This window comes from Cupressus sempervirens, chromosome 3 (assembly GCF_028749045.1).
Source record: "Cupressus sempervirens isolate cs-2001-9-10 chromosome 3, ASM2874904v1, whole genome shotgun sequence".
In the NCBI taxonomy this organism is placed as follows: Eukaryota; Viridiplantae; Streptophyta; class Pinopsida; order Cupressales; family Cupressaceae; genus Cupressus; species Cupressus sempervirens.
In genome coordinates this window covers 1,005,265,229-1,005,279,581 of record NC_143120.1, presented here as the reverse complement: position 1 = coordinate 1,005,279,581, position 14,353 = coordinate 1,005,265,229, and positions in this window count along the sequence as shown.

The window sequence follows — 14,353 nt, the reverse complement described above, 5'->3', positions numbered from 1 at the left end:
TGTTCTTCTAACAATTCTAGCAACTCTAGACAGGCCACTCTATAATCCCCATCTGATAGGACATCACAGAGAGTAACTCTCAAGGATAGGATCTCAACTTCTAAAGGAAGAATAGCTTCATATATATAAACCAAGGAGAAGGCTATCATTCCTATAGGTATTTTGACACTAGTCCTATAGGCCCAAAGGGTGGGGTTCAACTGTAAGTGCCAAGCTCTACCAATATCATTGATGGTTCATTCGAGGATGTTGATAATGGTTTTGTTGGCGGCCTCTGCTTGGCCATTACCTTGGGCATAATAAATTGATGAGGAGTGGTGTATAATGTGAAACTTTTCACATAATTCATCAATTATTTGATTTTTAAAGTACAGGGCATTGTTCGTGAGGATGGCATGAGGTATGTGAAACTAATAAATGATATGGTTTATAATGAAGGAAAAGATTTGTTTTCCCATAGAGTTGGCAAGTGGCACCACTTTAACCCACTTGGTGAAGTATTCTATGGCTATGATAATCCATTTATGTTTGCCAGAGGATGATGAATGGATTTCTCCAATTAAATCAAAGCACCACTAATAAAAAATCCATGGTGTGGCTAAAGGGTTGAGCTCCTGGGTTGGTGCATGAACAAGGTTGCCATGGATTTGATATTTTTTGCAAGTTTTGACATAGTCAGTAGAATTCTTTTCCATGGTTGGCCAAAAATAGCCCATCCTGAGAATCTTCTTTGCTAGTGTGAACCCACTAGAGTGTGACCTACAAATACCTCCATGGATTTCCTCTAAAGTGACTCGAGACTCATCAATTTTGAGATATCTAAACAAAGTATTGTCAAGATCTTTCCTATACAATGTATCGGCCACCAAAGTGTAACATAGGTTTGTCGAATGAAATTTCATTTTTGGTTATGTGAGAGGTTAGATAGAATGGTATTATCATGGAGGTATGTGATGATCAAGTTATACTAAAGGGAATCAGGAGTGTCTAGGTCTAAAATGATAAGGGAATTAGGTTGAACAAATGTGTGTTGAACCACCTCTTTGACTAAGAACTCATACCACTCATGTTGCTCTGGGAGTTGGAGTAAGGAGGTTAAGGTGGCCATAGTGTCTTCTAATTTGTTCTTCTCTCTAGGAATTTGTTCAAAAGTAATATGAATGAAACATGCCTTGAGTGTGTCAACCATATGTTTGTAAGGCAATAAATTTTCATCTTTGGTTTGATAAATGTCAGTGACTTGATTGATGATCAATTGGGAGTCTCCATAAACCTCTAGTGCTATTAGTTTCCATTTTAAAGCTAGCTCGAGACCCAAGACCAAGGCTTCATATTCAATCATGTTGTTGGTGTAGGGGAAAAGTAGTTTGTAAGACTTAGGGATGGTAACACCTATTAGTGTGACGAACAAGATACTGGTGCCTGATCCACCATCTTACTAGCTCTGTCTAAAGAATGTGCATATCTAAAAAATCCACTAGGATAGAATTTGAACTCTATATAGGCACATCTACCAATTGATTAGAAATGGCCTACCCTTTGATTGCCTTCCTATCAACATACTTAATGCTAAACTCACTTAGGATCATCACCCATTTAGCCAATTGATCAATAATGTTGTTTTGCTAAGAAGATATTTGAGGGGGTCAATTTTCGATATGAGCTTGACTTTTTGTATTAGAAGGTAATGACATAGCTTTTGGGAAGAAAAATCTATGGCTAGACAAGCCTTTCCAATAAAAGAGAAATTGAGCTCATAATTGACCAAGGTATGACTGAGATAGCCTATTCTTTTCCTTGGTCATTTTCTTGTGTCAGGAGGGTTCTAATTGATTTATCCATTACAAAAATGTACAATAACAAAGGTTTGTGTGGTACAGGAGATACCAACAGGGGTGGATTCATCAAGTAGGTTTTGAGTAAGTCAAAATCCTTCTAGCATTGGTCATCCCACTTAAAATTTACATCCTTGTATAGCAAGTGTGTGAAAGGTATACACTTTTCCACCAACTAAGAAATGAATTGACAAATTGATTGAAGCCTACCTTGAGGAGAGCATAACTAACTTAGGTCCTTTGGAGGTGGCATATAGATTATGGCTTGTACCTTTTTGAGGTCAACTTCTATCCCTTTGGTCGAGACAATGTATCCTAGGAGCTTGCTTGATTTGATGCCAAAAGTGCATTTCTTGGGATTGGGCCTAACATTGAATGCTTCTAGGTGGGTGAATATCTTGGCCAATATGGGAAGATGTTCTTCACAACTATGAGATTTGGAAAGGATGTCATCTATGTAATCTTCCATAAAGATATGCATCCTGTTGTGAAAGATAGTGGTCATGACCCGTTGATAGGTAGCCCTAGCATTGTTTAGCCCAAAGGGCATTACATTCCAACAAAAAATGCCCCATTCACAAGTAACAGTTGTTTTCTCTTGATCTTCTAGTGCTATCCTGATCTGATTATAAGCTGAAAACCCATCCATGAGTAAAAACATGGAATCACCCACTATTAGATCAACAATGGTGTCAATGTTGGGAAGGGGGAAATCATCTTTGGGATATGCTTTGTTTAAAACTCAAAAATTTATGTAGATGCATATGTTGCCATTCTTATTTGATATGGGAACAACATTGGATATCCATGATGCATAGACAAAGGGATGGATGAAATTGGTGCTGATTAACTTTTCTATGTCTACTTTGACTAACAAAGCTATATGGGGATGCATCTTTCTAAGCTTTATTTTTACTAGCTTGGCCTCTAGAGAAATATTGAGATGATGGAGGATTAAATTCAGGTCTAAGCTAGGCATGTTTTCATAAGACCATACAAACTTTATCTATCTTTCTTCAAAGAAGTGGATGAATGCATTTCTTTCCACTATGCTTAAGGACTATGCCAAATAAGTGACCCTTACCTTTTGTTCTCTGCTAATTTTAACTAGTTCAGTTGGTTCAATCAAGATGGAAGACCTTTCCTCAAAGTATTTGGGTAAAGTATCAATCACCCCATCCATGAGTACCACAATTAGGTTTTCACCTTGGGATGGTCACTTCTATTTTTTTCCATTTTTTTCTCAAGGTCAACCACAACTTGGTAGTGAGAATTGAGGTTTTGGAATGCTTGACCTATTCTAGTGTGACTGAGGTAATTAATACCAAACTTGACTATATGTCTTTCTTCTATTCTTTGTTGATGAGATGGTTCAACTGTGTTAAGGTAGATGAAGACTTCATGGTTAGTGTCAAAATGAGGGATGTGGTGAGGCTTAGTTTTATGTCAGTTAATGATTTTGGGATGGACTAGGGGGAATGATTTGTAATTTGGAAAGGATTTGGTAGGGGTTTAAAGACATGATTTCATTGGATGGCTCATATGTTGTATCGGTTAGATCTATGACATGAGCTTCTTCTAGAGTTTCAGGAAAAGTAGAGCTTGTGAGAGGCTCATAGTAGTCATATTCAAATTCTACTAGAAATAAGTAAAGGAATAGGGTTTTAAATTGAAACCCCTCAACATGTTCATCATCTTCTAAGCTACTCTGTTGTATCTTGATTCTTGGTGAATTGGGTCTTAGATAAGAGGTTGTTCTTTGTGTGGCCAAACTATTAGATGTGGGTATGTGAACAACATCACATTTTTTATCATGATGATGCTCCTCAAAAATGATTCAAATTCCCATTTAGTGGAATCATCATCATCTTTGTTATTGGAGATATTCATGTGTGGTTATTTTGTGGAACGTGAACTAGAGAGGGATAGATTTACATTTTTGATGTCCATCATTATTAGGCTATAACCATCCTTTTCTTTAGGTACCCAAACTAAAGTGGAAAAGGAGGGATTGCTATGCTTAAGATGAGCCTCGAAAGAGGTTTGTGCCTTTTCTTGTTCACCATACCCTACCCCCATTTTGGACTTGTTGGACTGGAATTGTGCCACTAGAGGTTCAATGATGCCTATCCCTTTCTCTAAAGGGCCATCTACCACATATCCCATCTTCTTCATTAGGTAAAAACCTTTTCTATGTAGGTTGGGGGAGATGTTAATGTTTTTTTGACTATTTTCTTCCATTGAGTTTGGAAGTGTGCTATATGCTTTGATAAAATGTGCATAATAAGGCTTGGTGGATAATAGTTTTCCATGAGATCTTAGAGAAAGTGGGAGACCAAATAGGGAGACTAAGCACTCACCCACCCCTTTGCAATGAAATTTAAACTTTCTATCAAATTCTTTCATCACACTATGTATTTCTTCATAATATAATCATTTAGGGTCTTTCAGTGATGATGGTGAAGGAACAAAAGGACCCAAACAACCCACTTTCTCTTTGCCCTTAGTTGACATTGATGAGTGGTTGTTGTTTTGGTCGGTAGAGCATGAAGTGTTTGTAGTTGTGGATGTAATACCCCAAAATTGGCTCATTACCATATCAACCAATTCATGCTTATTTTGATCAATCCTAAAGTCCTATTTCATTAGGCAATTCTCATTCTAATTTTTGTTTGTATTAATTGTGTTGTTTATTTAATTCCTAAAGTATTGACTTGGATTAGCTACATTAAACCTATTGATAAACTTTTGATTTAATTTGAAGTGATCATAATTTAATTTAATTTAATTATCTCCTAAGGCTAATGTACTAAGGAATTAAATTTATTTAATTTAATAATTCTCTCATTTTAATTATAGAATTTAATTATTCAATTAATGGAAATATACATTTATGAGGTCATATCTCATTTTTATTAAATTGAATAACCTTCTAATTTCATCTCTCTAGTTCAAGAATGTGAATTCCAAGTGATCTACCTCTTGAATTGGAATTGGCTTAATTCACTTACTCTAACACTTGGGTGAGTTCCATTTAACTTTTCATTACACTTAGGATCTCACCTACACTGGGAATTGTCCATCCTTACTAGATCTCTACTTCAATCCTGGTCATTGATTTGAGTTTATCTCAATTGTTAATTGATTTTAGGAATTCTATTTAAGAGGCTTCTAATTCCTCATTTAAAGGGGTTGGAATTTGAATTACATCAAAATAGTGTCAAATTTCATAATCAATTGCTCAATCTTTTCATAGGCTTTTGAATTTCTTAGCATTAATGTCATATTAGATTTAAAATGCATCCATCTAGTTTAATTCTCTTTTACTGGTTATTAGATTAAACTTGTAGACACCTAAAATTGTCGAAAACCCATTTCCTGACCAATTAAATAAATATTTATTATTTATTTAATTCCCCTACCTTTAATTAAATAAATTTTCATTTATTTAATTACATTTTCCTTACCTTGATTTAAATAAACTAAGATTTATTTAAATCCTAGCCTTTCCTTGATTTAAATAAACTAAGGTTTATTTAAATCCTAACCCATTCACTTTAATTAAGTACTCTATTTACTTAATTAATCCCTTTCCTAAACCCACTTGGAATTAAATATTAAATTTAATTCTATTTGAACACTTGGCTCCTACCTTTAACCCTTAGCTAACGTCACTATCATAACTAGCCCATCTTGCTAAACCTACCCACTTCTTTAATCATGTTTGCTTTGCCTGATCACCTTGATAATCACCTTTTAATCCTAAGTGTGTGCTCACACATGTGTGAGGTATTTTCACACTTTCCTCATCCCTCATGTCTTCCATGCCTCTTGGACACTTTTCTTTTTGCATGAGAGTCAAGGTGTCTCACACATGTGTGAGAAGTCATGCTTCTCACACCTCTTGCACACTTGTCCCCTTGCATGAGAGTCAAGTTGTCTCACACATATGTGAGAAGCCATGCTTCTCACACCCCATTGATCATGTCACCATCAAAGGTTGCTCACACATGTGTGAACATAGTGCCTCCTTTGAAATTGTCAAAACCCTAATCTACTTGGAGTCTACTTGGCCTCCACCACATAGACACCTCATCGATCCTGAGGGATCCTAGCCCTTCATCTTGCATTCAATCTCAGCTGTCTATTGCATACATTTTCCTATAAAAGGAGAGATATCTCCTCATTTCCAAAAAAAAAGCACCATCTACCTCATTGTTATGCTATAGGAATTGTGAGCAACCACATTCCATGCACAAGGAAATCATCTACACTTGATGGTTTCATGAGGTTTGCATAGTGATATTTTAAATGGTATTATGGTATCTTTTTTTTCATGTTTCTTATTTACATGTTCTATTGCATATTTTTATGTTTTCATAATCATGTAAGAATATGTATTAGTTGCTTAATGTTTATTCTATTTATTACATTTTTATGCAATACATTTTGGTACACCCGGTGGTACCCACTTCATGGGTTCGAACTAACCATCTAATGTGTTTTTAAGTGTTTTGTGAGTTTTCAAGATCATAGGTTGAAGGCTTGCATTTGAAGATCAAATCTTACGAGGAGCCTCTAAGCTAGCCATAAAGCTCATCATCACGTTTGGAGGACATAAGGGAAGTTTTTTGACATAAAACACTCTATATTTTGCTTATTTCTTTATTTCCAAGTTGTAGAGGTACATATACATTGAATATACTCTTTATTATTATTAAAAAAATTTAAAAAAGAAAAAAAAATGGGGGAGTTTATTTTTGTTTTATTCTATTTATGTTTAAAAATAATACTAATAATTAAAAAAAGGTGAGGGGGTTGTTACATGTTTTTTAGTTTATATATGTTAGTGTAAATTTAATATATATATATATATATATATATATATTTAAAAAAAAAAAAAAAATTATTAAAAACCTTTTTTTAGCCGCAAGCGGCGCGACCACCACCCGTGAGTGGCATAGCCGCCGCCGTGGCCCCCTGCAATTCTCACCTGCGGCTGAGCTGCCTCCCTTGCCCAGCACCTCTACTCCCTTGCATTTTTCCCCTTGGCTCCCATCAACTCCCTCTTAGCCACCCCTCCCTTCCACTGCTCTGCCTCCCAAGTAGCACCCACAACATCTGCTTTGGTTGCACCCCCCGCGATAGCAATCCGCTGTAACCTTGCCACTTCTTGGAGGCTCCTTGTTCCCTCCTCCAAAGCGCTTCCTATGGCCTCTGTCACTGTCCAAAACCCCTACACCCTTGGCTGAATCCCCAGCCACCATTCTCCCTACTTCATCTCCCCACGAGCGTCACTGCAGCAACCCTCTACTCTATATCGCCAACTGCGACCTTAGTTCCTGCTACAACCCCTGCACCCTTGGTTGAATCCCTAGCCACAGTTCTTCGTACAAGTGCCATTGCGGCAACCCTTCTCTCTCCATTTTCACCCATGGCCTCAGTGCCCAAAGGAACCCTAGCACCTCATCTCCCAGCTGCTCCACCCTACAAATGCCACCGCACATTGCCACTTCTAACAAACCCTCACACCATCACTTCCAATGCCCACTCCCACATCATTTTTTGACTGTTCCACACGGTTGAACACTTTTTGCATGTCACTAATCCATCTCCTCCACTCTCTGCACTACCTCCTCTCCCCAACACTTCGCTAACTCCTCCCCCACTCATGCAACAACTGTGGCCACCTCTCTTCTGCCCTACCCATGGCACCTCTCCTCCCAGTACTACTTCTACCGGCCTTCCTAGCAAACCCTGCTTTGCCTACCTTGGCTCCTCTTAATCACTCTTCCCTGCCTGTGCCAAAACCCTAACCTATGACCCCTCTGCCACTAGCTCCTCCAAAACCTGCTCTACTTGCCCTGCCTTTTTTCTTATTATCTTAAAACTTTGATATTATTTTCATTTTAAAATAGGAAAAGAAAAAACAAAAACAAAAAAAATAATAATAAACTTTTTATTGCCTTTTTCATAATCTTGTTTAAAACAAAATAAGATTTATCTTTTTACTAACCACTTTGGATTTTTTTTTTCAAAAAAGTCAAAAAAAAAAAAAAAAAGTTTCTTGACATTCTCCTAACCATCAATTTTTTTCTCGCAGGTCGTTGATGTTAGCACTGCATCAGCAGTCCACAGGCCCTTCTAAGCCATAAGGAGCAACCTTCAATTTTTTGCTCATAACTTAACCATACGAGCTCCATTTTCAAAAAATAAAATATCATTAGAAAGATGATTCTTAGCTCGTCGCATTGATTTTGGTTTCATGAGATATTGATGTTGTTTATATCTCTATTTTTCCTATCAAAGACAAAACTTTTGTGCTAACCTTTTCATTGCAGGGTTGTTTCACATTTTTCCTACATTTTCACTGCCCTAACTTGTGGTTTTGCAAGAATATTTTCTCACTAACCATATTGCTTGCAGATTTTTACTTTAATTTTGTTTTGAGAATGAACTTGTATGCCTAAACATTCATCTTTAAACGCATGGTTAAACACTAAAACAATCAAATTCAATCTTGAATGCCTTAATGGAATGGACATGTACGCTTAGGCTAGAAAACATTTGGAATTGGTGCCTAAAATGAACTCACACAATTTTGAATGCCTTAAAGGAAATTGATTTCATTTTTAGTAATTTTGCTTATGCACACACTTGATTTACTTTCTTGTTGATGAATCCACACTTTTCATTTATGTTGACGACGATTTCAAATTGGAACAAACATTGTATTCTTTAAACACGTGTGTCTTCAAGTAGATTACATAACCTAAAGTTTCATTGGGAATGAACGCATGTGTTTTTAAACCCTGAGGCCACTTGCATATTCTCTCCCCTCGCACCTTTGGGTGATCTTAGGTGCACAAGAAATAAGTGGTATTGTTTTTCTTTTTTTTTAGGAGGCCTGCTTGGGGATTTCATCACCCTTTGGGATGACCTCAACTCTAGTGTTCTGGTAGAGTATAAATATTAGGAGGTGAATCAAAAGACACCTCTCTAGGAAGAAAAATATTGTCACTCTTGGCTAAGCGCCAAAGAACTTTTTACATTTGGGAAGTGAGGGAGGAAATTTGGGTTACCATCTCCCCCCAACTGTGTGGCAGTATTTTCTTTCATCTATAGATTTAGGCTTCATGTACCTTGCGTATATTGATGACACCCTCTAGTTAATCCTTGTAGAGCTTAGTTGAAACCTTATAGGATTGTTGGTGTGTATGATGTTCTTGAGTGTTTGAAACACACTTGCCTTGTACATATTTTCGTTGTTCAATTTTGCATCTTAAACCTAAAAATTCAAAAACATCATAAAACATAAAAATCCAAAAAATCATAAAAGTTCAAAAATCCAAAAAAATCAAAAAAAAAATCTCAAAAACAACAAAAACATGTCTTGGTTTAGGTCTTCTTACTCAAGTTGTCCACATCAATTCCACATCACTTCTTCTTTCCATCAAAATCACCACCCTCATACATCTCTTGTCTTCATCATTCAAATCATTCCTTGACATCTTAATCATCTCCATTCATCCAAATCATTTCCTCGTCATTCAATCTAATTCCTAATCTCTATCCTAGTCATGCGTCATCCTCCACATCAGACTTCAATTCCCTCATCCAATACTTCATCATCCTTCTTCTAATCCAACTCCTTGTCAAATCCATTCTTTTCTAATCAATTCTTAATTCAATCCATTTACATATTCCTCCATAATAAATCTTCCTAATTTCATTCACGCCTTCTTCTAATTCAACTCTGCATCAAATATTCTACTTTGGACATAGGAGCATTGTTATACACATTGGACTTTCATTCAAATCCCACATTCACTCATTTGCAATATCATAGGGTTTTTATCACATCAAATAAAACCCTAGTCAATCTCAATATCAATATCCAATCAAATCAAAATCATATCATATCAAATCATATCAACTCCAATCCATTTCAAATCAAATTAACACAAAGTCCAAAATTTCTCCTAGTCCCAAGTTCATATTCCATCCTTCATCCATCCTTCCTCACTCTTCATCTAACATCTATGGATCCAAATTTTCTTAAACAAATGGTTGACAATCTTCAAAGACAATATGGAGTTATACCTCCCATTCAACTTGCATATCAAATCTATCATCAACACTTCATATCTAACTCTCATCCATCTCATGTTCATTATTCCTCTACCTTTGACAAGGGAAATCCACCTCATTATCCTTCAACTACATACAATTCCATTCATAGCCCACACCATTCCTCAAATGCAAATGCCCTTGCCATGGAAATGGAGTAACTAAAGAATTATCTATTAGCAAGACAACAGCAAGAGGCCACCTTCCCTGCCATGTGTCCTCTTCCCTCATGTTTTGAAGACCATAGTCCTCATGTCCCATGCAAACCCAACCCTCCATGCAATCCTCTACCCATAGTTACACCTTCACACAAACCTAATCCTCCAAAAACATCATCCCCACCTCATAAGGGATATTTCTCATCATTATTGGGTAAATGTAAAGAACAAGATAAAGTGAGCCAATCACCCAAAGTTCTTCCTCCAAAGCATGTCACTATAGATTCCTCTTCTCCTCTAGATCTGAGCATTTCTCCATCCCATTTTTCCCTTATCCTTCAAGATCCATTTATCCCTCATAGTCTAGATCATGATTCCCTTCCTAATCAAGATCAAGGCATTCCATGTACCTTCAATTCCACTCTATCTCACAATTTAGCCTCCATAGATCCTCCACTTCATGAAGAACTTCCTTCAATGTCATCCATTCATACTCCTCCATGTCAAGATCAAATCACCCCATCTCATGGTTCCATTCCTTCCATTCCATCTCATGAACCATGCATTCCACTCCATGATCCTCTCCTAAGTCAAGATCAAAGTACCCCTTCATTTTCCTTTCATGATCCCACTCTATCTCAAGATCCATTTATCCCTCATAATCCTTTGCATGACCCTATCACACCTATCCAATCCACTCATTCACCCCCTATACCTAGACTCACATCTTGTTTTGAAAATGATAAGCATCCCATTAAAGAAATAATGTCTCAAGATGTTGGTATACCTTCCACTTCTTCCAACTCTAAAGTTCCTCCTTCCAAACCTAAATTTCCTCCATCCAAACCTAAATGTTCCCATCCTCCATATTCCAAGTCCATTTTAGGACCTTATATCCATATTCCCATTCCTTCCTCACTTCCATCCATTTTGGGTTCTTATGTTCCACATCTGAACCCTTCATCCCTTCCTTCCATTTTGGGTCCTTACCTCCATCTATCCACCATATCCATGTTATCCACTTCATCCCTTAATATCCCTAGTAAAGATCAACAATGGCACACATCCTTGGCTTCCTTCCAACGTTCACCATCCATATTCTCTCCACCCCATTTTTCTTCATACACCCATACCATGGCCAACGGAAGCAAATTGGATGCTAAAGAAAATGTGAATGAAGCTAAAAATACACAAAAGCTCAAGGATTAACATGTCCCCTCTAAAATACATGTTCAAGAAAAGAAAAATATGATCCAAAATAGAAATCAAAGGCCACAAAGGCTAAAAATCAAAAATGCAAAAATTATGTGGATTCCAAAGCTACTTAATGTAGCAATGAATCTCAAAGAAAGATTCCAAATGACATCCAATTTTTCCAATCCAAAGGCTTCCCTCATTCATAATCCATCCAAAGTTCCATTTTCCAAATCCATTTTGGGTCCTCATATACCCAAATCCATCATTCCAAATCCATCATCTCCTTCATCCATTTTGGGTGCCTATATCCCAAAATCCACACTTTCCCCTACATATCCTCCACAATTTCCTCCTTTCCATCACCCTTCAAGGTGTGTGTCAATGACAATATTTCCACTTCCTTCATCCACTCATTCACACATCTTCCTCCCACCCACTCACCCCCTTAATCCAAACCTTTTCATAAGTCATTGTCCTCCATTCACTACCCTCCCAACATCTATGAGAAAATAGTCAAAATCCCTTGAAAATAACAAATAAAAAATTAAAAATCAAGGAATCCCATCCACCTATCTAGATGCTTGAGTCCTCCCTTCATTCTCCTATCATGTATCCATTGCCTTCCAATTCCGCTTATCCATCCATTGACTTTTCCTCTTCCACTTACACTCTACACTAGGGGCAAGCTCCATCCATACCACTTTCCCTTACATATCTTCCATACTTCCATCCCCCATTCATTATCCTTTTCCATCTTTGATCTTGACTTTCACTTTCCTTTCATCCATCCATACTCCTATATGCTTCCATCCTTCTTTCATATGTCCTTGATCTTGGTTAGCCCATCCATCCCATCCATTTCATATCCCACATTTCATCCATACCCTTCATATCATTACCCCTTTCCATACCCTCCCTCCCATATCCCTTATTCATTCCCCTTTCATGCCCATGCTCATGATCACTATTAAAGGCACAATAAAAAAGTGTTTATACATGCTTTGGAAGAGCACATGCCTTCTCTTCCTTCACACGCTAGCCTTCATACCATCCTTCCATTTTTCATGCTTCCTTCCATTTTCCTATCCTTGGTATGGGGCATTTGGACTCCTTCGAAACATGGTCCTTGGTTCCACATTTTTTGATAGGATATCATTTGGTTCCTCATATCCTTCCACCATTCCTTTCATCCACCACATCACTTTACTTTTCCTCCATTTCCCATGCCTTGGTTCTCCCTTGTCATTGGTTCCAATTCATTTCTATATATTCTATAGATTTTTTCATATCACATTCAATCTAATTCTTCCAACTCACTTCAATCAAATTCATTCTTTAATCAATTTTCCCTTCTAATTCTTTCCAATAAAATCAATTCTACTCTCATCATTCTTCATCCTATTAAAATCATTCTTCCAATCTCATCCCCATTCATTCTTCTACTTATATTTCAATTTCATCTATTAGCCATAAAATCAAATATTGAAAAAAAAAGTCAACTATGCAATCAATACTAATTCAATCAATCTAATCTTGCCATCTTGTACATCAATTCTTAATCAATTCATCAATTTGACCCAATCAGCTAATAATCCATTAATCATATTCAAACATCATTATCATGGGATGAATCCCTCCCAATCCTTGGATGTGCATTATGCTTATTATTAGCCTTGCCATCCTTAATCAATCATCAATCAATAATTCTATTAATGGGTTTTCAGTTTGACTAGGGGCAAAATGTTGGTTTGCTTTTGGTTTTTTGTGCATGATTGTTTGTTACTTGTATGCATTAGTATTTTTTGCATTTATCATGGTCTTTGCATCTTATTGTCCCTAGAATCCTAGTCTTCCATATCATGGTTTAATAAGGCATATGGTTGTATTAGACCCCTCTTATCACATAGTTGACACATTGTCATCTTGGTTCCTCATACCTTAGTGCATAGTGTTGACTACAATATCGAACTTAGGTTGTTCACACCATTGAAACATAACTCCCATCTGTCCTTCCATCCATTTTGAGAGAACATCTGTATTCTCCTAACCCACATGTCATCTTGAGGGGGCATACCTTCCCACTCTTGACATCCTTCCATGACTGGGGCATCATGCTACTAGTCTTATCCTCCCAGCCACTATATTTTATTCTTCTTTGATATAACATTACTAATGCTATATGAAAGAGGGGCAAAATGTAGACACCTAAAATTGTCCAAAACCCATTTCTTGAAAATTTAAATAAATATTTATTATTTATTTAATTTCCCTACCATTAATTAAATAAATTTTCATTTATTTAATTACATTTGCCTTACCTTGATTTAAATAAACTAAGGTTTATCTAAATCCTAGCCTTTCCTTGATTTAAATAAACTAAGGTTTATTTAAATCTTAACCCATTCACTTTAATTAAGTACTCTGTTTACTTAATTAATCCCTTTCCTAATCTCGCTTGGAATTAAATATTACATTTAATCTTATTTGAGCACATGACTCCTACCTTTAACCCTTAGCTAACCTCACTATCCTAACTAACCCATCTTGCTAAACCTACCCACTTCCTTAATCATGCTTGCTTTGCCTAATCACCTTGCTAATCACCTTTTAATCCTAAGTGTGTGCTCACACATGTGTGAGGGATGTTCACACTTTCCCCATCCCTCATGTCTTCCATGCCTCTTGCAAACTTGTCCTCTTGCATGAAAGTCAAGGTGTCTCACACATGTGTGAGAAGCCATGCTTCTCACACCTCTTGCACACTTGTCCCCTTGCATGAGAGTGAAGTTGTCTCACACATGTGGGAGAAGCCATCCTTCTCACACCTCATTGATCATGTCACCATCCAAGGTTACTCACACATGTTTGAGCATATTGCCCCCTTTGAATTTGTCAAAACCCTAATCTACTTGGAGTCTACTTGGGTTCTACCTCATTGACACCTCATCGATCCTGAGGGATCCTAGCCCTTCATCTTGTATTCAATCTCAACGTCCATTGTATCCATTTTACTATAAAAGGAGAGCTCTCTCC